The sequence below is a fragment of the Festucalex cinctus genome, chromosome 20 (genome assembly GCF_051991245.1).
Source record: "Festucalex cinctus isolate MCC-2025b chromosome 20, RoL_Fcin_1.0, whole genome shotgun sequence".
Lineage (NCBI taxonomy): Eukaryota > Metazoa > Chordata > Actinopteri > Syngnathiformes > Syngnathidae > Festucalex > Festucalex cinctus.
In genome coordinates, this window is record NC_135430.1 from 21894234 (window position 1) to 21921572 (window position 27339).

The following is a 27339-nucleotide window of genomic DNA, read 5'->3' on the forward strand; positions in this document are numbered from 1 at the left end:
AAGAAATGTTGCTTTAATATTTACCGTTTCTAAACTTCATTGATGACACAATATGGGTCTGTTTGTGTGAGGAATGTCTCACTTTTTCACATTTCCCACTCCAGTATGGGACACATGGCAAGAGTGAGACAGGTGTGACTATGAACTTGTGCACGTGTGCGTGCGCGCGCGCGCACCGGCGAGCGTGTTGACCACGGAGGTGTACCATGGGCCATTTGCAGCGGCCCAGCGCGCTGCCGAAATTGCTTCTGGCTGTGAGGGTGCTCACAATGTTCTGGACCATTAGCTCAAATAAGTCACAGCCAAAAGTCTCAGTATCTGTCTCACTGGCCAAATGACAAACTGCATCCTCCCAAATCCCAAACAGGAAGGATGAGACACGCAAAGACAGAGCAGCTACGAAGACGGATGCCCAATTCGGATTCTCCCTGCAGCCGAGTGCTCTAATTGCACAGCACATTGATTTGAGATTGTGATATTGAAAAAAAACGAAAAGCACTTTTACTGGACAAAACATCACATTAACATGCACATTTCATTGGTGTTGCTTGTATACGTTCAGACGACCTACAATACGAAGCCAATGATGGCATCTGAATGTGATTGGATGGGCGAATGTCTGCAGAATGAAGGATCGAACTTGTGTTTAGAGACGTTCATAGTGAGTTGACAATTGATATCTATTATTTTTGTTGAGCTAAGCATCACATTTCAGATTTGTTTGTTGAGATTTGTTCTTTATAGAAATCAACATTGCTTTTGAAAAGAAAAAGCATACCCGTTTTTATATGCTCCCCACAAGTCCATAATTCTGTCAACAAAAAAAGAACCGTCCACAAGTACGACCCCAATTTAATAAGCTGAGAGGGAACATAAAAGAAGTTGCATTGAAGATGCTTTGCAGTGTGACAGTCGGCACCTGTGTGGGAGCGATAGCACCTGTGACTAACCTCTGCCGGTGTGTAAATGACGAGTAGACGACATCAGCCTTGACCAAAGCCAGCCAAAACCTTTCCAAAGAGAAAACAATTTACAGCAAGCAGTGAGGTGCACAGACACAATTTGATTTACGTGTGTTCTTCAGTCTTGGTATTCACGACCACTCGTTGGTGGCGGCCCCAAACGTGCTTGACTGTGAAATATTGCCAAAGAGTATCGCCAGGAAACAAAGAGAAACACAAAACGCCATGAAGAGCACTAAAAACAAAACAAAAGCGATGATTTGCTCGGCAAGCTAATTTCCTCACACAAGCGACTCCATTATGCCACAGATTCAACATTTCAAACCTCGAACCTGAAAGAAAAACGGCTTCGATCGAGTCGGAAGCGTGCATAAAAGCAAGCACCTCGTTTGTCTTCGTCTGGCCGTCGACGGAACAATGACTTTTGTTTAACCCCGTTTGATTTCCCTTTTCGAGCGGATCCCTTGACGAAGGGCGCCCATTATCGGGGAGGCATGTTTCACTAACGAGCGATCACTAATGAAAGCTTTGATGTAGGATTAATTACACTCCAAATTGAATGTCTAATTGCTTTTATTCCCTCCCCATGAAATATGCTCTGGCTGCCACTTCAATGCCATCTGCTGTAATTAGAAAAAGGGAAACAGCGCTGGGAGGAGGAGGAGGAGGGCGGGGATATTGGCTGGAGGGTATCAGAGTCACAGATGAAAATGAGGCCTATTTCAGTCAGCAAACTTCAGCCTTTTGTCCTGCCACATTTGATCTGTCTTTGATTTGTCTTCTTCTCCTTCCTTCCGTTTCTTGCCGACCTTGATTGCACCTCAATGAAACGTGATGATCGTTTGCCATTGAACCTTTGCTAATTGCATCTACTGATGAGTTTAGGCAAAAGCATTCAGCTAATTGAATTTGTGCTCCTACGACACGGTCAGGTGTAGTGGATCATTAAGCTGGTCAAAATGACAGTCGTAAACACGTAAATAGGAAGGAAACATGGCACAGGTTTCCGATCGGATTGTTGTTGCTGCTTTCTTTTAACTGAGATCCCTTAAAAAAAAATAAAAAATCAGTTTTGCAAAGTAAGGAGCATCTAAACTTTAAGTGCAATGTGAAGTTTAACCTTCCCGAAGCACTTGACTTACTACAGCCTCTTAAGAGGAAAAGTGCTTAAGTCAATGGCAGAATGCGTCCAGTGGAAGATTTGACAGAGAATGTCCACATTTCAAGAGGTGCTTTACCCAGCGTGTGCATCTAGTATGAGGGTGTGTTAGTAGCAGATGCAAGTCTGTGGGAGAACTGGGCGACTTAGAGTATACCTCTTACGCATGAGCCTTTCTGATTACCATTGCTTGTCTCTTATGCCAGAAAGATGATCTAATGTGGCACTTTGTGTTAGTGGTGGCATCGTCCCGTCCCGACGAGTTCACAAACAGTTTGCGCACAGTTCACGACCCGGTGGCAAAATTTTGTCGTGACAAAAATTTGGACCATTTCACATATCCATCTTCGATAGTGGACAACTTTAGTCCATATATTCATCTGCCACTACAGGAGTCTGCAAATGGTCCAAAAGGTTGCCAAATCTTTGAGTAAGCTAATTTGGAGTTGCTCATCTTCACAATACTGTCCCAAATCATTGCCGTCTGTCTTCTGCGCTATTTCCAAACATTTGTGCCGTCTCTAAGTAAATGTTCCTAAAACCACCTGATTTTTCGCAACAAATCTAACTTTCGTTACGTTTGTAAACATTTGTCGCTTAGTGAGATACTACCATGAATTCGTCAAACAGAAACTAGCCCACAACTGCAGAGTGAAGCTCACAGTGATCGGGATTTATTTGTACATGAATTTCCTCACCTTGGAACCAATCACGTCTTCCAAAATTTCTTGGCTTTTTTGTCTTTTTTCTGCGCCAGCGTTTGATCTTATTAACGAGCAGTTGTCCCTAATGTTTTGGATGATGAGTGATTACTTGGCAGAATGTTGACGTCATCTGTTACCACTTCACGTGGCGACAAACAAACATCTTGCATTTGCCATGATTGTGGCCGTACACTCGTGCATGTTCAAGGCCAAGAGGCGCACCATAAGGCTATTATATTCCATAATAGTATTACGTTGAGCTCACATTAGCATTCGAATGAATGGACGTGTGGCAGGTGTGCTTAGTAGCGGCCTGTGTCGGATAAGACAATGACACACTTTGACAAGAAACGGCGTCGATTGTCAGCAATTGTCCTCGCCGAAAAGATGACAGTGCTCGATAGCCACGCCGCATGCGTGCGCGCGCGTGTGCGTTAGATGGACTCCCCGAGGAGCAAATGGCTTTAAGCAACACAAGCGTCTGATCAATACATCAATATTCAGCTTCGAAGGTCTGACGACACACACTTTGGCTGGCACGCTCAAACAAACAAACGCTCACGCGCACACGCTTGGGGCTCGGCAGCGTGTCACCCCGAGCAAATCGATTCCACGCCGCATGATAGTGACGCCACGCGCCGCCATCATCGGAGCTGCGTCTTGGACTTACACGCGCACGCGCAGTTATGAAAGACTGGAGTCCACAAAGACGGCTTTGATTCACATCTTGTCCATTCTTGAGCAGAGACAAATCCTGCAGCGCATGTGTACGAACGCGCAGCACTTGTATCTGCTGACCTCGCGCCTGCAGCTACAGCATATTGGATGGATGTCAGCTTATGGTGGCATCTGTATTGTGTTTATTGTTATTCTAATGAGAGGTCGGGCTGAAACAACGGGATGGAAACCACGGGAGATAAAGCTTGTGTCTTTGCCATAATCCCGCTGTCCACGCTTCACAAGCAGCGATTGGTCACAGTTCGACGTCTGGCCCGTCAGATAGCAAGCTGAGGACGGACGCGTCAAGTTGTGTGATTATTTGCAAGGCGGTAAGCGGGCTGACCTGACGTCTTGGAGAAAATCCATTGCCGATTGTTTGCACGTGTATTTGCTTCTATATTATCATGATGAAAAGAGTTGTTTGTACAGAGGAATGGCTAAAGTTGAATGCCTTAAAGCTCATCGTAACATGTGAGCGAGCATTTCCACAATCGGCCCACATCAGTAGACCAAAAACATGTTAGCTAATGATGCACCTTGTCCACCAATCACTTATTATCATGCACTTCAACTAGCCACTAACTTGGTCTTTACCTCTTTCTGAAGAAGCTCTCCAGTGTGTTTTATACTCAGTTTGGCTAGTTTGTGCTCTTACATTTTTACGAAAGCATCCTGTGACTCGTTCGCTAAAAAATCCTTTGTCAGTTTCTCTGTGTGCCACAGGACCAAATGTAAACTTGTAGCTAATTTCTGACACTAACTGCTTGCTAGCCGTGAACTGGTGAGCTGCTATATTAATTGGCACTTGTGATGGGAAGTAAATGTGAAATACAATAAATATTTCAACATTGTTCATAAGTTGCGTGACCACTGACCGCTCATTACTAATTCATTACGTTCACAGGATTTTAATTTCTTTTATATTACGGTTGTTAAACATAAACTACAGAAAGCTTGTTTATCAAGAATACACGAGGCATTCAATTGTCTCTCTGCCAAACACACAGAAGATGATGTACACAAGACCATTGAGTGAAGTATGCATAATTCGATTGCATATCGAGACGATGCGATTCAATTACACCGAAGCATTTAAAGCAATCACTCTTGCGGTCTTCATTCATATCTGTGACATCATTTTAGCATTTTCGGAACCACTTAGCCTTTAATGAGCCAAATGAAAATGAGAATGGAAATGGGGCCTTGAGACGATGGAGAGTTAAAAAGTGTTTACATTGCTTGAATGAACTGACTTGGAAAAGAGATGAGAGATGCATTATAGCGGCTTTATGCACTGAATCTGGTGGTTATACAAGTAGGAATATGGACGCCATGTTTCTTTGTGTGTTCACAACAAATTCAAGTGAATAAAAATGAAAACAAGAAAATTGAAGTTAAACTGTATGACACCATCACTTACTTGTCTTGACTCCGCGTGCGCGGCCTGCCCGTCCCATCCGTCCCATCCGTCCCATCCGTCTCTCTGCCTCAGCTTGGTGACTTGCTGGGCCGGTGCCAAGCAGCGCAGCGAGAAGCCGAGTCCATCATACATTTGGCAGTGCATAATTTGCAGTCGTCGTGTTTAGCTCCACATCGCCGACACGATTCCTACCTGCAAGATGGATGTCAGGCTGGTTGTCGTAGTTATCGGAGCATTTCTTCAAATACAAAGCACGACTTCAGACGTACACTGTCGGCACCAGTCAAGGTACAAATGTACACCTTAGAAATTGTCTTCCTTATTAACACGACTCGTAAAAAGGGCACGTCAGAATACTAATTTATTGTGCGGTTCCATCTCTTAACCGAAATGTAATCAGAACGTAAGTTTAGACATTGCTTCCCTTTAACAGAAGTTTTTTGATGCTTGTCAGATAGACAAAAAAAAACTTGAAAATGGCATGAGGTGATAGTGGAGCAATAAAAGAAGCACAGCACGCAACCTGAAGACTAATCCACTGATTCCCATAAGGGAAGAGGGCGACGGAAGGTCTGTAAAGTAATGAAAATAATTCTTTCAAGGTTTAACCTTTTTACAGGGTTTAACCTTTAAGAGGTCACCAGACACGAGCACCATCCCTGAGAGAGCTGTGGATGTTTTATTTGCGGTTTGAGATGAACAACAGTCCAGCTGTCTTGTCGGCTTCTCATACATTCAGCCTTGATCGGCTGCATGCATCGACTCGCTAATCGTGCCTACCAGAATTCATCAATAACGTAAGTGTATGCACAAACGGATCCGTGAAGTCTGATTCCCAAGCTTGCTCTCGCTTGGAAACAATGTTTCTTCGACTCATATGCCCAAATCAGGTTTTGCACTCTCACTTTTAAAGTTTTATCAAAAGGTATCTTTGATACTGTATATTCTGATGTATGGATCAGCCGGGCCTTTCAAGATGGAAAAAAAAAAAAAAGAACTACAGTGCAGGTTTTCCAAACTCTCACAGACTCCTCTCCCATTTCCTTTCACAGACCCAGATCAGAAAAAAAAAATATATATATATATATACATATCCTGGATTACAGTATCAGTTAGATATTTTCACCCACAGCTGTTGGTGTGCTTTTCTTAAATATGTTGAGATCAATTTGATCCTTATTTGTTTTCTTCTTTTATTTGTTTCTCATGGACTATGTTCACATAAAATAATAATGATGTGACTATATTTTGTATGGATAATAAACATGTAGAAAAAAAACGTGATGAATGATGAACAGTTACTTAGGTTGCAAAATAATATTAATAATCAACCAAATATGTTAGTATCAAGTCACGCCTTTATTTAGTCATCTTGATTGCACGGTAAAGCAGTTCAAAACACTTGTAAAAAACATGACATGATGTTTTTTCATACTTTATTCAAACTAAATGTGAGCTGATTATATTGGCTGATCCAATCTAGTCAACTTGAGGGCGACTAAATAAACATGGTTGCGTGAATAATCAATAACCGGAGCATGATAGTAGCGTGAAATAAACTATTTTCCACCAGCGATCAGGCAATAATTGATAGACTGCCATAAATTGAGACTGCAAACTGTCATATGAGGTTTGCACGACAGAAAAAGAAAAAAAGAGTACATTGCCCCCAAAAGGCTTTCATATTATCGGTAGCAACAACAAATCTTTTAATTATTATTTTTTTTTTTTAATCATCGTATGGATTGAGCCTCAACTTCATCTTTCACAAAGCTGATATGAGAAAAAGTGGGGGCGGAAAGTGTTCATGATGCGTCCTCTTATTTGTATTAATTAATTCTATCGACACGGCATGACACCGTGTTTGTTTGTTTGCCATCACGTCAACTCGTTGAACGGCCCCATCTGCATTTACACAATGAAAGCATCAGCTAGGTAACAAGAGCGGGGACAGCAGCTCGATACCTCTATGAGAGGTCTCCAATAATCGGCTGTGTTGGAGGCAGGCTGGACGAGGCCAAATACAAGAAGTCGTATTGACAAAGCGCCGGTTGCCTTCAATCAGCTTCTATCTACTGGCAGGGAAATCAGCCGCACTCCGCACGGGCCCGCAACGATCCCTAATGGAGACGTCAACCGGCGAAAGCGAAAGCGAAAGCGAAAGCGAGCTTAGGCGACGACAAGGAACCGATGCTGAAGGGAATATGGGACAATTTGAGAAAAAAACGATAGCTGAACAAAATATCGATAAGATCACAAGTAGTAATACTTGATATATATTGACACTCTACTAAAATGCTAAAAATATGAACTGTTACCTACTTCTCTGATGTACAACTAAGCACTTTAATGCCACTATTTTTATTTATTTTTTAGTGCTCGATGAATGACCGCCCATTACTTGGAAAGCCTGAATTGGGGGATTCACGTCAAAATTTAGCATCTCGTCGAAAAGTCTGAAACTCTCCCGTGGTACTCCAAATCTTCAAACCTAGATTACATATTCATTTCTTGTTGGGCCTCCATTTTCTTGGTTAAATACGTTGAGCCTCTTCACACATAAGCCGCACGAACATGCACAGAGAGCAAAATCTGGGCATGCAGCACCGTGCTTGGGTCATATTAAGGTCACAAGTAAATTGGCTGAGGGCAGCGGGCCTCACAGCTCATCGTTTCGAGACGCAAATGAATTAGCGGGCCATGCGGCACCGTCGAGGCAACGCATTACTGATGCAGCAGAGATCACATGGCAAAAGGATGTCCAAATATATAGAAACGATTGAATTGAAAACAAAAGGGAATCGTCAGCTTCATACTGATAGCCGAATGTCGGCGATTCCCTGCGCGGATACCTACAACACATGGTAAATGTTTTTGCTTTATTTTAAGAATTTTCAATACAGAAAATCTAGTTTCTTATAAAAAAAAAATAAAAAATAAAAAAGGAAGCTGCAAAAGTACCATACGTACTTAACAGAGGTAATTATTTTGTGTCTTTGTAGCGGTTGTCAGTTTGGTGGCTAAACAGCGTCGACTGACAGAAAGCGCGCACACATTTCACATTTACCGGTAGACTTTGCGAGTGCTGAATCATCAAGAGCAGAGAAACTCCCAATGCAGCCGCTGCCATTCAGCACGGTTGAGGCAGTGACGGGGGTAACAGTTGGCAGCTCGGGGGCCTCGGGCCCACCCCGGCCATATGGCAGACGCTGGAGCACGGCTGTGTCAGACTCGGGCATCTTTTAACGACCAATTAGGCTCATTAGGACTTGATTAGAGACGGTGAAGCCTGCGGGAGCCATGGAAGGGGAAGACGGGTGGGGGCCAACACTGATGACTTTTCGATGCGGGAGGAGACGATGGTTTGGAATAAGTTAGAAACATGCTCTTTCCTTTCCTTTCAAATTTCAGAATTTAAGATCAGTTGTAGAATTTGCATCCATCAATCTATTGATACTTAATAGGGTTTCGATTCTATTTGCGCAATTGATTCGATTACGATTCGCAAGAGTACAGTTTGATTCGATTCACTTCTGTTCAGTCTGATATTGATTAATTATCGATTCTAAAATATCAAGGACATCATAAAAACTCCACAATCATTACATTCCAATTTAAGTTTTGCGTAGGCAATAACTGGTTAAATGATTTGGTTTATTCATGAAAGTAACACGTGTTAGAAGTGTGACACAAACATTGACACGAGCAAGGAGGAGATGAAAATATTTTCAATAGTAAATAAAAAAAAAAGATTCCGGATTGTCTTAAAGTGCAATAAATCAGGTTTTCCTAAATGTAAGAAAAATACTTTTAAAGTCATATGAACAGTAAATTCCAAGAAAAAAAAGGCCTTAACTGAATGTTAAGCCCGTTTTTGGCATCGCACTGTTTTCTTATTAATTTATGGGGGGAAAGAGATATAAAAAATAATCGATTCGATATCAATGATTTGATTTTTTTTTTTTTTTTTTTTTTTTTTTTTTTAAACCAGGCTGAATTTGACTTTGTTTCCATCGGAAATTATGTAGTGAAGTGAATTAACTTATTCCAGGCTCAAATGTCACCAACATAAAACCTTAATTAACTGTACAGGCAATCTTAAATTGTTAACATTCTCAAATGTTTAAAGTTGTGTTTAACTTGTCAGAATGAAACTGCTCATCCCTTTGAAGCGTTTGCCGAGATGCACTTGTGGACAAATGCAACTTAATTCACGTGAAAACATGAAAATAAGACAAACCTTTTCTTGTCAAACATCTGTGCATATTTTTTCCTAACCTTCATTGTTATTTGTTTTAACAACATTATTACTGACAAAGCAAAAACAAAAACGTATAATCACTAACGAGGGCTGTTTGTTTTTTTTGCAGAACTTTTTGCTAACTGCCAATCATTTAGCTTGGGAGGGTGTGTGATGTGCAGAGGATTATAGCTCTAATGATAATTCTACATATGGTGGCTGGATAAACCTGCCTTTGCGTTCAGATCATAAATCCAATCTGAGGATGTTAATCCTTTTGCCAGATGAGGAAATAATACCAAATATTATGTGGAGGAGAAGATGTTTGCGGTGGTGCATGCAGCAAGCATGTTTACCAAAAGGAAACGAGTTTGACATATTTGCACACCTATTCTTTTTACAAGTGGCTACAAATATGGTATGATATTTGGTTGAGCTGAATATATCATAGGCGGTATAATGATGTTTCAGTTATTCTAGCTGTCTACATATTATGCATCTTCCTTTCTGTTGTTATTAGTGTGTGAAGTCAGCCGGCACTAATCCGACAGTGTTGTTATTGAGCTCAGGGCCTTGGAAATGGACATGCAGAGTGCATCTAAGCCAGATTAGTAGTGAAACACCCCCACAAACATTGTGGCCGTATTCAAATTCATATTCATATCTATGTTGTGCTCAATAGGCTGTTTTCTGTTATTTTGCAACAGTCCACACAAGCAAAAAAATAATAATATATACAGCTGGGAAGGGAATCATTTATCATGAAAAATAAAAAGCAAAGACTAAAATCAAATAAGTGAGGTGGAAAAAGTGCATTCAATTGAAGTGACTTGAAGGTGCTCATAGAAAATTACAGACCAAAAAAAAGAGGGGGAGAGCAAAGTAGATCCAGTGTTTGACATTTCACCTTGCTCAGTTGATAAGGGGTGTCGCCCTCAGGTCCTCGGGGCTTTGACTGCTGTCTGAAGCCATCAGCCCTCCCCAGCACAGGAAACTATTGATCAACTACACTGTGCTGCTTTAACTGGGTGTGTGCGTGCCGTGGAGCCTCTGTGTGTGGCGGTTATGTAGGAAATCATTTGTGCCGCTTTCTGTGCCTGTTTGCGGTGTTGGGGAGGCGCCATTTGGAAAATATAGTCGGCCAAACTACAAGCTTCAAGCTAGCTAAGCTACAATCAAATGAAAAGTAGATCAACTATAACAAAACTACTTCAATTGGGTGGAGCCTATGAAAGAAAAAATAATACATTTTAAAATTCTGCAATTCTGTTATTGGGGTTTGAATGAAGACTGGATTTTAACATTTTTGGAGAATCAGAAAATTCATGAAAGAAATGTAGCTAGCAAAACCAAAACAAAAATCACAAAAGTAGCTCAACTACAACAAAGCAATTTCAATGGGGTGGAGCCCCTAAAAGAAAAATATGCTTTTTTAATTTGCTCATTGAACTTTTTGGGGTTTAAATGAAGGCGAGATTTGAAAATCTTTGGATAATCATAGAATACAGGTGCCACCACTGAGCCCGTTTTTTTTTTAACTTTAGTTGCATTAGTCTCAATGAGCAACTGTAATATTATACCATCCTCCTACTCCACACCGAGAACATTTAGTACGCAAACCGCAATAAACGATGCACCTGCAAAAGCATTGAAAATTCCTCCAGATCAGGATGGATGCGAACGCCTCGTGTGGCTCGTGTGGCTCGGGGACAAGGCAGAGGCTGAAGAAAATGTGGGCAAGCCAAGATTCATGTTAAAAATGACACAATTAGTTCAACTCTGAAGTGTGCGTTAGTCACGCATGGCTTCCCTCCTTCCACTCACATGAGGTGATCAGACAGGCAAATAGTCCCAGGGCCTGCTTGTGTACGGTCAAATGAAACACGCGCACATATTCACGCAAACACGTGAAAAAGGCACGAACACACCGAATGAAACAACCGCGGAACGGCATCATCAAAAGCAAGCACACTTCTTTGCGTCCTGCTCGTGCGGATAACGTAAACAGCACTAAAAGCTTCACACTCGAATTTGGGATATGGAAGGGGTGAAAAAAAATAAAATAAAAAAAAAATCCCCGCATGCTAAACATCCAATGAAAATGATGCGAGAACGTCAGTCGTGAGGAAAGCGTGCTGGAATTCCACAGACTCTCACACTGAAAAATTGATCTTTATTTTTCGGGGCAATGCACTTTGAAACAAAAGGCGAAAAGAAAGTTAATATGCAGGAAATGAAGAAAATGAAAAGTACAGTACACAGAGCACTTTGAGTTTGCACTTTGAAAGGCGGCAGAAACGAGCGTTTGAATTTAGGAGCCTCAAGAGATGGCGGGGAAAGGCAGGGCCTGATTTTTATTAATTTCATCTGTAGTTATGTTTCTGCTGAATAAAACATGAATACTCCCAGGAATAAGGGAATAACAGAGAGTGAAAGAAAGACAGCTGCTTCTCTTTTAATTAGCAAGCGATGTGGGACTCTCCAGTCGTCCCAGCTAGCCAACTTCAAGTCAAGTTTCTCCGTCAATCAAGGAATCGTTCCCTGTCTAGAAGCAACTCGAAATCTTCCAACTAGCACTTGCTAAAGAGAATGGAAAATGACCTTTTTGGCTTGTATTCCAGCTAATATGCAATTAGACTGTCCATTTTCTAATCTGTTAAAAGGCAAAGTTTGGTGCTGACTGATGATTTTTTCATGTACTTCACGACTGCCTGATGCAGAATCATGCGCTCGGCATAGGCAGGTAGCCGATGAATAAATACAATTCTTTGGAGTTTCACTTTTATGGTCTGAGCTCGAATACAATAATGTCCACGTTTATAGTCGGAATTTTCTGGAATGTTTGTCCCGCTCAGAGTCACAGCGAGCGGGAGCCTCTGCAAGAAGCATGTTGAGGATTTTACGTATACGGTACATTTAAATTGTTGTTTGTCTTAAATTGTTGTCACTCAAGAGATATGTAATAACAACAATCACTTAAGGGTATACTCACTTTTGTTGCCAGGGTTTAGCTATTAATGACTGTATTTTAAGCTATGTATAACTACTTTTCATTGCAGGAAAGTGTCAAAGAACGTGGATTTTTAAGAATTTTCCTGAATTGCTTGACAGACAAAAATAATGAGAAGAAAACGTAGGGGGAAAATGCCAATAACAAATGTGTATTCAAAATATAAACCTACACTTTGCATCTTGCTGCTAATATTGATATGTTCTATCATTAAGATTTGATCAATTCAAACCCCCCTCCAGTCTCGTGACCCTGCAAATATGATCGTGGTTAATATGATCTCGCCTCAGGAGGCCTCCGAACAAAATATGGAAATAAACACGCTAATGCCTTTTTGAAGCAAATGGCAAAAAATCCATAAGGTCCGACTTGCTTACACTATTGAGCGATGGATCTTGAGCGTGGTGCTTGTGCCATCTTCTGACAACACACAAACGCACATACAGTATTCATATATATATATATATATATATATATATATAGTCTCCACTTCCTTGCCCCAGGGTGCAGCCAGTCTGAGATCACACTGGCAGGTTCACTTGTAAAGCTCCCAGACAGAGAATAGTCGAAAAGTACAGACACTTGCAGCTGCAGGTAGAAACAGCGAGTTTGCTTCCATCCAAAGCGGGAGAGATGCGCCCGTTTGAAGCCGCGTGACAAAGTGATTGCTGGCATAAAAGCGAAAAGCACATTTTTTCATGTCATTAGCTTCCCTCAACTTTCAGACAACTCACCTGGAACATGTAAACACAAATATTTACTGCATTTTTTTTGCTGGTAGACTCAATACAATCGCTGTTGACTCTTGAGTGCTGTTTTTAAAATGTCCTCATATGGAAGTGAAGCCGTTATTTGTATTGAAAAATATCCAAGATTTGTATCTTTTGGCCCCCAGTCCGTTCCAGTACCGGTAAAGTGGGTTCACTGTTGCACCATATCAATGAAAATGCTAACCAAATTAAGATTTGCATTTTGAACTTCTTAAGTGAATTGCTGTTGTTTTATGTAAAACGAGCAAGCAGCCCGCATTGAGGTGCGCTTGGAGATAGCGAGCAAGACGAGTGAAAATGGACGGCAGTGAGGTGAGAAAGTCGCACCAAGAGTGAAGGGCCTCTGTAATGATGGAGAGGGATTACCAGAGAAGTCAGTGGACTGGGGAAGAGAGGAGAGGAAAAGAAGTGAAGAGAAGAGAGAAAGTACTGCATGAAGGTGAGGAAGGAGCAGAAGCTGATGGAAAGTTTATTTTAGAAGTAAATAGGGGAAAGCATATTATTTTAACTTAATTTACTGAAATAAATCACATTTAGTTCCCAAAAAATAATCATGTATTCATGTAAATCAAATGTCTAATGCAAAATGGGACTTCAAATTTTGCAATTATTTTGGATTTGTATCTAAGAAACAAACAAGTAGTTTTGAGCATTTGAGTATTTTTTTTTAATTATTTTTTTAGAGATAGACCAATATTTATTTTTAAGGGCTAATATTGATTATTAGTAGCCAGGGAGGCAGATAACCGATATTTGGAGCTGATATTCATTTTCAGGGAAAGGGGGAAAAAATATTGCCGTCAATTTTTTCAGATTTGCAAAATGTTTCCGTTTTGTTTTTTGTTTTTTTTTAATTTGACAATAACAACAAAATTTCAGGGAGCTCCCAGCATCATTAATGTTAAATGAAACTTCAAATAGTAAATATTGTAGCTCCCTATTGATTTTTTTCCATAATAAATAATTTTTCCAAAATAACCAAAATGTTCAACTTTCGTTCTTTGTTTCTATTTCCAACAAAAGCAAGTTCCGAGGGTCAGCAGTATTTCTGATGAAGTTAAACTGAAAATTTAAATAGAGTTCACATAAAATTAAGGGAGAGACCAATAATTGATAATTTGACAAATCGGCCTTATTTTAAAATCAGACGGCTGATCAAAAAGAACAATTTAAAAAAAAACTATGGTAATCTATTTGGGTTAGCAGAGTTTTAAATTGTTTTGCTTTTAAATAGCTATTTTAGTTCTCACAGTTTATTATTATTATTATCATTATTATTATTATTATTATTTATCCATCACCGTCTTTTTTTTTTTTTTAAGGCAGATATTGATATTCGTCAAAATACCAAATACCAATCTATCTCTTTTTGTGTGTGTGTGGGTGTGTGTGTGTGTGTGTTTTGGATGTGGAGCTTGGACAGCAACAACATGTAGGAAATAATAATGATCATTCAATATTATTAATTGATTTAACTTCACGAGCATAAATATATAAATGATATCGACACAAAAAAAGCCAAATAAAAGCATTTCTGTAGTTGACTGGATGATTCCAAAATCAGCAGACATCCAAAATGTGAAGTGACACATTTAGAGAAATCGAATCAGTATGTTTTATCATTTTAATTAACAGGAGATGAGCAAATAAATTGAAATGTTTATCGACACGTCTCGGCTCAACAGCGAAGCCATAAAAATCAAATATTGAATGTGGGACGTGTATCATCTCCATGCAGTTGTACGGTCTACCTATGCCTCCTATTGGTCTGATGGCTGCAGTCCACAACAATCTCAGCCCTAACATCGGGGGATGGGGATGGGGGGGGCAGTGATGCAGGGGGAGGCAGGAAAGACAGATGAGGGATGGGGAAAAAGAGAGGGTGCAACGGATGGAATGACGGTGAGTGACAAAGAGGGAGAAAATCAGGCAAAGGGGAAGAAAGGCTTTGGGGGTCGCTGCATGCGTGTGCGTGTGCGTTAGGAGGTGCGAGAGGAGAAAATGGAATGGGAGGAGGCGGGGGCGGGAGAAGGGAGATCTTATGAATGTTGACCACTGTCCCTCTACATAAATCTGCACATTAACTGCATCAAATGAGGCTCCCCGTGTTTTCTCATCTTCTCCCCAGCATCCATCCAACGCGCACATGCACCACCCCGGTCGCCATCTTGCATCTGATTGGCCCATGTCGTTTAGAATGTCTGTCTACATCAGGGGACAAGCGAGGCACCGCCGTCCTAACAACACTTCCCCCTGTCATGCCCCAATGCCTGATGGGTAGAAACGAAACGAAGCGAGCGGACAAGTGTCACACAGCCAATATCCGCCATGAATAAAAAAAAATGTAATGTGAAAGGTAGAAAAAAGGAAGAGGTTTGAAAATGGGGGATAGCAGAATGCACAAGCAAGAAAACAAGGAGTGAAATTCCGAACATCAATCATAAGCAAAATGCCAGCGATTATAGTGATGATATAATATTGCAATATGAGGTATCAAAATATACAGACTGGCCACTTACACAATATCATGAGAGGTGAATCCAAGTCTGCTATTTAAAAAATGATAATGTTCAGTTTTGACTGATTACCAGAGAGGTATTGATAACAATGTGTATCATAATGCATATGTTTAACATTTTGGCTGCCTAAATTTGTGACACGGAACATCAAAATTAGTAGAAACGCCTCTCAGCATGATGTCGCGAAATTCAATCTTTCAAATACAAAAATAAGTAGACTTAAGTGTTTTCTTTGCAACGACAGATTTTGAACAACATCCATATTCTTTAGATGTATGACTTATATACGTTCAGAATATATATATATATATATATATACCGTAAAATTCGGTGTATAAGACGCACCCGTATATAATACGCCCCCACCAAAATCACCCTGAAAGAGCAGCCCCCGTTTTGCTAATATCTTTTATTAACAAAGTGAACAAGCATCACAATAAGCTTTTAATATGCTTTTAAATCTTCATGTAAGTGAGATGTCAAATATGGAGGAAACTTTAGAAGGCGATACTGCCACGTCGCTGTGGACTTACATGGCTCTCACATCCAAAATCATAAAAATAATGGGACAACAAAACTCAAATGAGCGTCCATATTTCTGAGCAGACAAAAAGGTGTCAGTCAACCACAACCAAACTGCGTGATGATTGTGTTGGTCCCTCTCCGCTGCGGGTCAATAATGATCCGTCTATTTTGGGACAGGAACGCTTGAACTCTGCATAAACACGCTGATGTTCTTTTACCGTCTCCTGCTCTCTCGCTATCTCCCTCTCTGGGTAATCCTACTTTTGTTGGCCGAGTCGAGCAAGGTGTCGAGCTGAAGAGAACGAAAGCCGAGGGAGGCTCGGCGTCAACCGCAAGATCAAGTGGGTCATCTCGCCGCGCTTGACTAAGTGTCGTCCACCTCAAATCGCCGCAGCTCCTCCCCCTCCTCCTCCTCGGGAAGCATGTTTCCTTCATGTGCTGTTCGAGTGACCAGAACAAGTCGGGAGGGTTTTTTACTCATTTTGGCACCCGCACCCGTCCAAAGGCCCATTAAGAAAATGAGAGCGCAGGCCTGCCTTTGTGCACACTGTGTACAATAAAAGAGGGGATTTAGAGGCCCTGCCGGCCAACCGCAGGGGACCAACAAAATCAAGTGGAGCAAGGTTGGGGATTGGGAGTAAGAGAGGCAAGGGGGGGGGGTCTGCCTAATGCAGCCCCTCCATAACCTCCTGGCCATCCCGTCACGGCGGGACAGCCCATATATAACGCCGACACATTCGGTCTCGGCGAAAGGTCATAAAAGGGTAAAACTTAAGAGGAATGATGAGAGCGCCGCTGTCATAAAAAAAGAGACAAACGGGTGCGTGCGTGCGTGGGGGATAAACGGCCATTCCGCTCTTTGAAACCGGCACTGAAATATTTGGCGGTGACCTGAACGAGGCCTCCAGATTTATTGCTGGGGTCAAAACTCACTTCTGATCAATAGTCAATCAGAGTTATCAAACACCAATTACACGAGGACATTGACAACAATGGATTTGTTATTTATTTGCAGTCAAGAATCAATACTTTTCATTTTGAAGCATTAGTGGGGCAAATTATCAACTGCATTATACTAACTATATTCTTCCAAATGTGGTTCATTTTATCATCCATGAAATACATGATTATTTTGGCATTTTTTTGTTGGTTAAAGATGTTCAGATTAGGGCCCAACTTTCTTTGAAATTTTTGCTAATTTTTTGCTTAAACATTTATTAGATCAGTACACAAGTAATATTAGTCTAGTTATTTATTATGCATAATTCTATACCATAACTTTGTATCCTTTGTTGTTCATATTACTGTCATTCTATAGCTCTGTCATTCCAAAAAATAATTATGAATGTATTTTATGAACATTACTTCCATGCAATTTTAAAGGAAAATATTATATAATGCTATTTGTGGGGAATAGGGACAAAACCAGCCCACAAATAGCGACAATCCGTGTATAATTGATGCCCATTTAAATGTATTAGGTATGTCATAAATTGTCTTGGAATCAATATCGGTCGGGTCCTAGATCAGACGGTAAATTTAGTATTCCTACCAGACGAAAATGTGAAAGTAAGAACTCTGCAGTGCCGAATATCATGAAAACTAGATACCTGTGATCTGTTTTGAAGAAACCAAAACAACAACAAGAGAATGTGGTGTAATGGAAGCACTTAATAGACATGAGAGGCTTAGACTTGAAAGCTCCATCATTCCCCTTAATGCATATCCATTTTGTTTATTGCGTTTGGTCTTCATTAGGGAAAGAAAAAAAATACAAGTCGGAAGGGCAAGAAACATGACAAACAATAATTATGCTGATGGCTTTAAAAATCCTATCAAAATTACGAATATTTATCAAAAGCAAGTGCACTGTAATCCCCTGAGTGCTTAGTGAAGTTCAATTCTAATGCGGTGCATCAAGATACGCACGCACACGCAGCAAAAACAAAACAAAACAAAACATCTCTTATTGACGCTTACCATGTTTTCTCCCACCAGATTTCTCTTTTTTTCAAAAATATGTTCTCAAGTTTTTTCTTCCTCTAATTGCACCTGAAAAGCTGAAACACAATTTTGAATTTCCTCTCTCATGTTTGATGACTTTCTCGTTTACATTTCAAGGGCATTTTGATGATGCGTCTGGTCTCTGTTTCGAGACGACAAGGCTCTTGTTTTTTTCTTTTCTTTTTTCCCCGACTTCGTGCCACAGTCCAGATATGTATCGTCACATATCCTGTATGTTGAATTCATACATTCGCCAGTGACATCAGCAAGGCCTGGACAACGAAAAGAAGAGCAAAGGGGGGAAAAACAAGATGTGTGTATGTGTGTGTCGGGTGTGAGTGAGTCACGGGGGGTGGGTTGGGCCATGGGGCGATTTTTCTGCCCCCGTAACCATGACAACCCTCATCTCTAGAGTGTTGGAAGGGAACAGGATTGTGATGTCTGAGGTCCCCCCTTGATATTTTTGGTGTGAAAAGCAATCAGTAAATTGCAAGTCAATTCATCGATATTTTGTCTTGCATGCATTTTATATATGTTAAATAAATGCATAACTGCATAGGAGTGACTGAGATCATTTGTCCGATGATGCCCATTGTATGAATTATCATTTGTTGCGACCATGGGAGCAGCTAGCAGCTTTGTGCTGCCTCACAATTATGTAAAATAGTTACTTTTTTAGCAAACGACAACAAACATATTTTCATTATAATAGCTAGCTTTTTTTGTTTAGCCTAATTGTTACACTTGTAATTTTGATTTACTGTAAATTGAAAACCCCTCACCTTGTGTTACCATTTTAGAAAGCTTTCCATGATAAATAAGTCCTAAATAGGAGATGTTCTAAATGAAAGAAAATATATATTTTCGTTGTAGATTTACTTGTTTGTTTTGTTTAGCTGCATGGCTAATTGTTAGCCTCACAACTCTTTATTTAAATGGAAAATATCATCTGGTGGTACAATTGTAGAAAGCTTTCTATGATAGATGTAACTGTATGTCAAAAATGATAGCGTCCTAAATTGTAGATGAGATATATTTTCAGTGTAATTTTAATTGCGTGCGCTAGCTTGTTTTATTTATATGGCTAATTGTTAGCTTCATAACTTTGATTTAAGTTGAAAATATTGTGTGGGGTGAACAACCATCATCTGATGTGACTTTCCATGATAGAGGGAAGTCCTAAATTGTAGATATTAATAAAATTGTAGATAATAAAAAAGAATAAATATTATGCTGGGTCTGGTCAAATCCGTCTATGAGAAAATAGAGGAAAGAGTAGAACGTTTGAATAATTTCGCCGTTCACTGTTTGATTTTATTTCTCTTGAATGCAAGTGAGAATTTCACCAAATATTGAAGATACTGAAGTTAGCTTGTAAACGAGCAGCCTTCATTCATATTCCAAGCAGTGGTTGCTCCATAGGCACGACTACTCCTATAGTGGAATATGAATGTCAGAGGGAACATTTTAATCATTTGGCAGGCTAGGAAGCCCCAATCTCCAAACATCCACATTTTGACACACAATCTCCCTCTCTGCTCTTCTCTATCCTGGGGTTTCATCATCTCATCTCACACCCTTCGTGTCTCAGGGACCTATTAAATCCTGCCCCCTCCCTCCTTCAGCCGCCGGTGCACCTCTCTCTCCCCCTCTCTTTCAAATGTCACCTTCATTTTTTTCCCCTCTTCATTTTCCGGGCCCGACGATGGCATTGTCGAAGCTTTCATTTTTGCGGCCCTCGCCGTGTGGTCTCTCCTCCACCCCGCTGACGGCAAGATAACACGCAGAGGATGATGAGGCCTGTGTTTATGCACGAGGGAAACAGCGGGCCTGCGTGGACGAGTGTAACAAGATCCAGTTAGGCCTGATTTTGTTTCCTGTATTTTCCTAAAGCCTTTTTGGTGCAGGGGTTGTCCGAACACAAGAATTACACGTTTATTTGAATCCTTTCAACCAAACAAACTGATATGTCCCCATCTGGATCAAAGTCTCCTTAACTACAATCTCATGTTGTAATGGATTAACTGTTGATAAAAAAACAAAAAAAACATGCCTCCAAATGTTTTGTGTTAGCTTCTCTTGTTGCACAATTGGAACACTTTGGCCGGGGCGAGTTCTTTGTCTGCCAGACATTTATGGAGCACGGATCAAACAGTCCGCTGGTGACTTCACAGTTTGGACATTAAAAGAAAAAAAAAGAATCTGCACTGTAAAGGCTTCTCTCAGGTGGTTTTCATTCTTTTGTTTTGGTCTTTTAGATTTTCAATGTTTTATTCAACCGATAACTGAAGTTTGTTTTTAAAATGACATTCAGAAAGTAATTTGAATACGTCAAATGTGCCATGTTTTGGTTGTGTGGGGTGGGAATTTGTTTTCATTTGGTTATTTGTCATGTATTCCTTAATTGTCTCTTCCCTTGTCCCGTTATGTGTAAGCACGTCCACCTGAGTGCGTCTTCCCTTCCCAGCGTGTTGACCAATCAGCTCTTGTATCTCGCTCAGGTGTCTGTTGTTTTCTCGTTACCATGTGTATTTAGTTAGCCTGCTTTCTGTCACTTCTTGTTGAGTCATTGTTGCTGTTCTGTCATCCCATGTTGTCCATGCCATGCCTAACGTTGCCCTTGTGTTTTTGTCGCTGTAGTTTGTTTTTGACCTTGTTCATTTTGTTTCTCCATAGTACCTTCTTTAGCTTTTTTCTGAATGAAATCCCCTTTTTACTTGCATCCCTGCCTTGCCCTGTTTTTGTTGCCCCCTGCATTTGGCTCCTGCCTTTCACCCCCCCCAATCCTGACAAAAGGGAGAATTGGCTACAATTTGTTGATTAATTCTGAATGATTCATTTAGCACATTTGATCATTACACAGCAACATCCAAAAGATGAACATCCAAAATCGATACATTTACAAAGTGAAAACTTGTCTATACAATGTAGACTTTTACCTGGCGGTTGAAAAGAAAGATGTACTTATTTCTAATATGATACTGAATGTGTAATGTTACAAATTTACATATACGGTAATAATGTAGTGGTTTACACACAATTTCCACACGGAATGAAGGATCGAGTTAGTACGTTCCGCCGGTGATTTTTATTTTTTTTTGGTGTGCTGGAGTTGTGGGTTGCTTACTTGTATATATAATTGTAGCCTCATGTGTTGTAGTTTTGAAAAGTATGTTCAGTGTAAGTGTTTTGTGAGATACCACCTACGACTCCCTCTCTCGGCCTAATGACATAATTTCGCTGCTCACCGAGAATGTCTGAAATGATTTCGTGTAAAAGTTAGTAAAAAAATACAACAAAATACCATCAATTTGCAATGGTAAATGACCGTAAATTCAAAAATGTTATTTTACATTGAATACCTATTGCCGTACATACTGGTTCAGAACAATTGGCCACTTAGGGTAATCAATCGGCCGATCACATCATTTTCCATGAAAATCAGCCGATCATGATTGGCGCTCGATTGATTGAAGCACTAATTACAATGCAAATAACGGAAAACTTCAAAGAATGCATTCTATACAGCCCCACTCGTCTTAACCCAGCAGCAACATCTCACCCATTTTTATCCAACTCAGGGGCGGCCATTTTGTCTCTTGCTGCCGACTGAAAACGACATCACAGTTGCTCAGGACTCAGGTAACGACCAATCACAGCTCTGCTTGTGAACGTCACATGATCAAACTGGGGAAACAGGTGAGCCGCGATTGGTCGTTACCTGAACAACTGTGACGCCATTTTCAGTCGACAGCAAGTGGCAAGATGGCCGCGCCCTGAGGTGGATAAGTTTGAGTATGGTGAAACAACGGCACCTCGTTTACCTGCACTCTACTCCAAGACATGAGTCAACAATCGATACAACACACTAGACAGGAGAAACTTTTTTTTTTTTTTTTTTTTGGCAGAAGAAGCACATAAAAAGCGGGAATGAAAAGACAAGCGAGTCGATAGGTGAGAAGATATTTTTAGTGCGCTGGCTGCAGACGACCAGAGCGTCGGCTCACGTTACACATTGCGAACATATCAGCGTGAAGAAGCCGTGATCGCTTTCTGCTTTTTCTCTTAATGCTCCTTGATAATGTCACTTTGGTGCTATCGAGTACATAGCTTACCTTTACTCTTCTTCCACCTCTGTTTTTTCTTACACACACACATACACGCAAATACGCACACGCATTCACCGCAGGCTTTGCGGTCTCCAGCTGCTGCCAAGCACTGCATGAGGGCATAAATTGTTAGGTGTTGGCCAGTAATTCTAAAATGCAATCTTCTCTGCTCCTTCCCTGTTATCGCTTTCTCTCTCTCTCTCTCTCAATCTTATTCTTCTTTCCTCTTTGCGCTCTCCCTCTATTCTCTCTCAACGTCGCTCCTACTTTGTTTGTCTCTTTACTTGACCTTTCTCTCCGCATCTCTGCTTCTTTGGTTTTAGCTTTGTCTTGCAATATGTCTGTCTTTAACTTCCCCCCGCTCTCCTTGTCTGTCTGTCTCCCTCAGCAGCCCCCCCCCCCACCCCCACCCCGTCTCTGTATTAATGATAGCAGCAAAAGGTCACATGATAAATGAATGGCAAACAAATCAGAGCGCGTTAGACGATATCTCCGTTATCGCTCTGCCGAGGCAAAGCCCCCATTGAAAGAAAAGCATGTCCACTTTCTGTATTACCTATTATACATAGAACATACAGACTATTTATATAAATAGCCTATATCAAAAATAGGTCTGAAAACGTTAACTCTGGAGATGAATAAATTCTTTAAAGCGTTTGTAAAATATATATATATATATAACCAAGTTAACCATATAAAACCAAACGTATCATATTAAAATTAAATACAAGACATTTTGAGCCCTCTGTTTCACGAGTATAATTTTTTTCTCCCATTAAAACCCTGACGTATATGATCTGACACATGCATTGCACGGATATTGCATTAGAGGGCAGTATCACCCAGCTGACGGCGTTTCCAGCGACCTTGCAACATCGGCCCAATTGAGAAAGGAGACGCCTATACTTATTAAAAGTGGAAAATGTTCTTTCTGATTTTTTGAAATAATATGTTTGATGTGTCTGTTTATTATTATATTTTTCCCAGTTATTAATGTGCAAATTTAAAGCATTGTGACCGGATGTATCAAATATGACACAAATCAGAAGTAATATGTGGAAGTTGATTTTCATTAAAAAAAAATATATATTATATATATATGTATGTATGTGTATACATATATATATATACATTTCAACCAATGTGAAGAAAAACAGTCTAAAGAGGTTGAAATAGGGAAAGAAGCAGAGTAATTAAAGCAAGGTGAGAAACAAGCAAGAAAAGAGAGGTGGGACAAGAGGGAGGGAAAAAAAAGAAAAAAAAGACCCCCACTCCCTTTATCCCCCTGAGGAGATGAAGTCGGGGAGTATATGAAAGAGCGAATAAGAATGAGACAGTCAGATAGCAGGCGGAGGGAGAGACTATTTGTCTCCTCTCTTAACACAGCAGGATGATAATGCATTTTAATGACAAGTCCAGAGAGCGGTTTGATGAGGGAATGGACACACGCAAGGGCACAGGAGCCATCGGCCCCTCCCGTTCCCAATCATCCTCGCAGCACATTTTCGGTCAAAGCCAAGGAAGAAAGTCACCAGGCTCAACATCAGTGTCTGCTCTGTTCCGACTTGGCGCTAAGGAATCAGTGGGAAACTATTGGGAGAAGGCAATTTGGAAGCAATCAGAGGGAAATTTGAGGCGGATTAGGCGGAAGGGCTCATAGGAGCGAGGACCCGACGCCAGATCCATCTTGCCTATGAGAGGCCTTCATCAGCAGCCATCTTCTGGCCGGCCCAATCAATCTCTCCTCCTCACTGCTCTGCCATCAACGCTTCCCTCTCCTCCGCTACCCACCATTTCACACTCGGGTTTAATTCGCTCTGTCTTGCCCGTGAGGAAGGGGAAGTGACCGCTGTCTTGCTCGAAAGAAGACGATCAGGAAGTAAGGAGGTGATAACGCTCCTATATCGCGAGTTAGCGTACGTGCTACACTCACTGTGTATGTTTTGAACACATAGCAGGGATTCAATATCGAGTTTTCGGAGAACAGAAAGTACACTCCAAAAAAATAGGACGAGCAGTAGCTCTACTTTGAAATGAACCCATTCAGTCTCCCGACTCCATTCGCGCAATTTCCTATATTATCTCATCCCTATCATTTACCATACATCGCTTATCATTGAGCCCCATTTATGAGCTCTTTCTCATCTTTAGCGTATCCGCCGATGATTGAAAAGTGATCTATTCTGCTCAGGTATTACTTTGGGCGGTGGCCTGATCTCAGAGCGCCGACAGTTGAAATTGCTTTAATATTGCTCCATTTTCAACCGGCTGTTGCCGTGGCGCCTTTAGATTACAAAAGCGGAATCAAAGCTAAATGTTTAGGATGAAATAAGTGGACATTGTGGCTCGAGTCAAAGCAGCTGCTTAATAGGCAAGTATCTGTAAACTTCATATAACATTACAGATAACAAAATATGAATAGGAATAATCAGCATTGTCCCTGGGGGGGGAAAAAAAAAAAAAAGACATATCGGTCTATCTGTAGTTTGTTTCCACACAAATAGTATTGCAGAAATACAAAAGCACGCTTGACAGATTTAAATAAAATAATAAATAAATACAATTCTACTGATTTAGGTGAGCCGAGTTGAGATAAATAATTGCGTTAAATACTAGTGTCATTAGCAGATTCCCGCAGCTGTGGGTCACTGGTGATGCAGAGCAGTTAGCGTGGGACTGCTAACGAAGAACATGTGAAATCATGCATTCATGACATTTATTACATGAAACAACAACACCCGCTTGCTGCTTAAAAGCAAGACACCGATCCCCAGATGATGCTTAATTACCTCAGACATCGGAAAATGAGCATACGCGCGCATACACATGCACACACACACACACAGTAAGTGGCAGTTGTGTCACAGAGCAGAACCCGACTAGGGGAAAAGAAGAGATTATTGGAGTGTGATACTAATTAACATTAAACAAAATGTCATAGATTGAAGTATTAATAAATCAATTCATGAATTGTCATTGTGTGCAAAGAATGAAGAGGAAAGTTCTTGTTCAACACGCATTTAAGAGACTGTATATAAAGGCCTACATAAGATTAAAGATGGCACATTTGTTGTGCTGTGAGCTCGTCGAAAGCAGGAAATGCGCTTAATCGCTGCCCCTCTGAGATGTCGATAGATTTGCATGTTAGCGCTTATCAAAAAGATCCAAAGCAGTCATGCAAAGAGTTGGCGATAACCCCGTTTCTTTGTACGCCTTCGGGCTACGGCGATAGTGATCTCCCGCTGGCATCGAATTAGCCATAAACTCATTTGCGGTGCCGTGACCCGGATTATGTAAAAGGTGGGTCAAGGAAGATATGACGTTGTCCTTATTTATATTCAATAAAACAATGAAGGATGATACGGTGGCAAATCAAAAGCTCAGCAGGTGGTGGACTCATTTAAGTTGCGCTGGCATCGAGAAAGAGAAAAGATTATCGGACCGATTACAATGTCCTCCACATAAGTGCAGCAAAAATATCAAAACGTTTTCAAATTTTTATATGTAGAGTGCCATCATACACACACAATAACAAATGAGAAAGTGTAAGAGCAAAAGTGGCATTTACATGTGCCATGGCTTGAATGAAACGCCTTAAATCACTCTGAAGCGCAGATTGCTTAGCGTCACGTCCCGCCTGCAACTTATTGTCAATGCTGCATTTTCATTACCGGAAAATCAGCACAACCGGTCGGAAAGAAATCAAAAATAGCGGTATGGAAACAAGAGAAAGAGTGTGCATAGCATGTGGAGGCCATTATTTTTGGCGTGCTCCAAGGCTGGGAGAATTAGAAAATATCATTCTGTCAGGGTGATTTGATAGTGCGATGAAAAATGTCAGAAGTGGAGATGACAAATCATGGTGCTGAGGAGAGCGGACTGGGAGACAGGGGATGTCATTTGTCATGAGTGCCATTTGACTGCATCCCCAACGCGCCCCCACCCTCCTCGTCTGCCTCCTCGTCTGCACCCAGCCCGACGCAGTCCTCAACTTCCTCCTCCCTCCCTTGGTTGTGTGCCGCTCTCTTCTTTTGCTCGTAATGATCTATTTGAACACATTGTAGCGTCTCTCATCTTTCTTCCTCCTACCTCTCATGCAGCCTTCGTGTGCTCGTCTCTCCCCAAAAGTGCCTCAGCCTTCCATCAACTTGCAATAACAGCAGTCGAGTATATCGTCCATGTCTGTACATGCGTTATATACCATGATTTTAGAACATAATTACGCACCTGATTGACAATAAATGTCTGATGAAAGTGTGCAGGTCAAAATCTCCATTAAAGTGAGTTACGCTGACTTCAATATAAAATGGAAATGCAGTGCTAGCATAACATTGTTACAAGTGGTATTTGTATTATTTTTGAAAAAAAAAAAAAAAAACTTTAGCAAAAAATGACTTGGGCAACTATTTTAAGAGGATATATCAACCTGTGAATTTTCTGCTATATCCATGCCACTATGCTAGTATGGTCACCGCCATCTTGTATAGCTTTGTAGCATATGTTACTATTGGCTTCTAATATTTGTAGTTCATAATGCTGTGTTTAGCTAAAGCAGGTGAAAAGTAACATTTTTTGATGGTGATGTGGTGCGTTAAATATCGTAGCATGATGATGACGATATTGTGGCAATTTTAATATTGCAATATCACGATATTGCGTTTGTTACATCCCTAACGCCTCATGATCCAAAAAGTATGTTATGATCTTTGTACTCATCTACGAAATAGCTTCTTCCAATAGAGGTAAAGGCTGAGACTAGCATTAAGTGCAAAAATAAAAAATAAAACGGGGGGGGGGGGGAACGTAGCTGCATATCAAGCGCACAGCCACACGCATTAATATAAATACATACATACACAGACATGCGCGGTCAAAATGTCAAGCCTGGTGACATTTAAGCCTTTCATCCTCTGCTGTCTGTTTCTGATCTGAAAACAAAAAGGTTAGAGCAGCGAGTTGGGGGGCCCCTCAAACATTGCTGTTGCATATTTCTCCGTTTGAAATGTATCGTTATGAGAACCTCGCATGAAATGGGGGAAATTCAAGACATGTGACGGCTTGCAACCGACTTTGGTGTACTGTCACTGGTGGTGATTAGCGTAAACTCTCCACTCCGAAATGTGTTGAAGCACGTCAAATTTCCAATGCCATATTTGGTCATAACTGCAAGTCATTTCAGTGTCATGATAGTTGTTTT

At 40.8% G+C, this 27339-nt stretch overlaps 1 long non-coding RNA gene across 1 annotated transcript in view; it reads right to left on the reverse strand.

The window, feature by feature from the left end:
• Positions 1-27339, reverse strand: part of LOC144009049 (uncharacterized) — a 114435-nt gene that overhangs the window by 60217 nt on the left and 26879 nt on the right. Inside the window, exon 2 of the long non-coding RNA XR_013280821.1 lies at positions 4966-5157. This is a non-coding gene — a long non-coding RNA (uncharacterized LOC144009049). The remainder of the gene's footprint in view (positions 1-4965; positions 5158-27339) is intronic.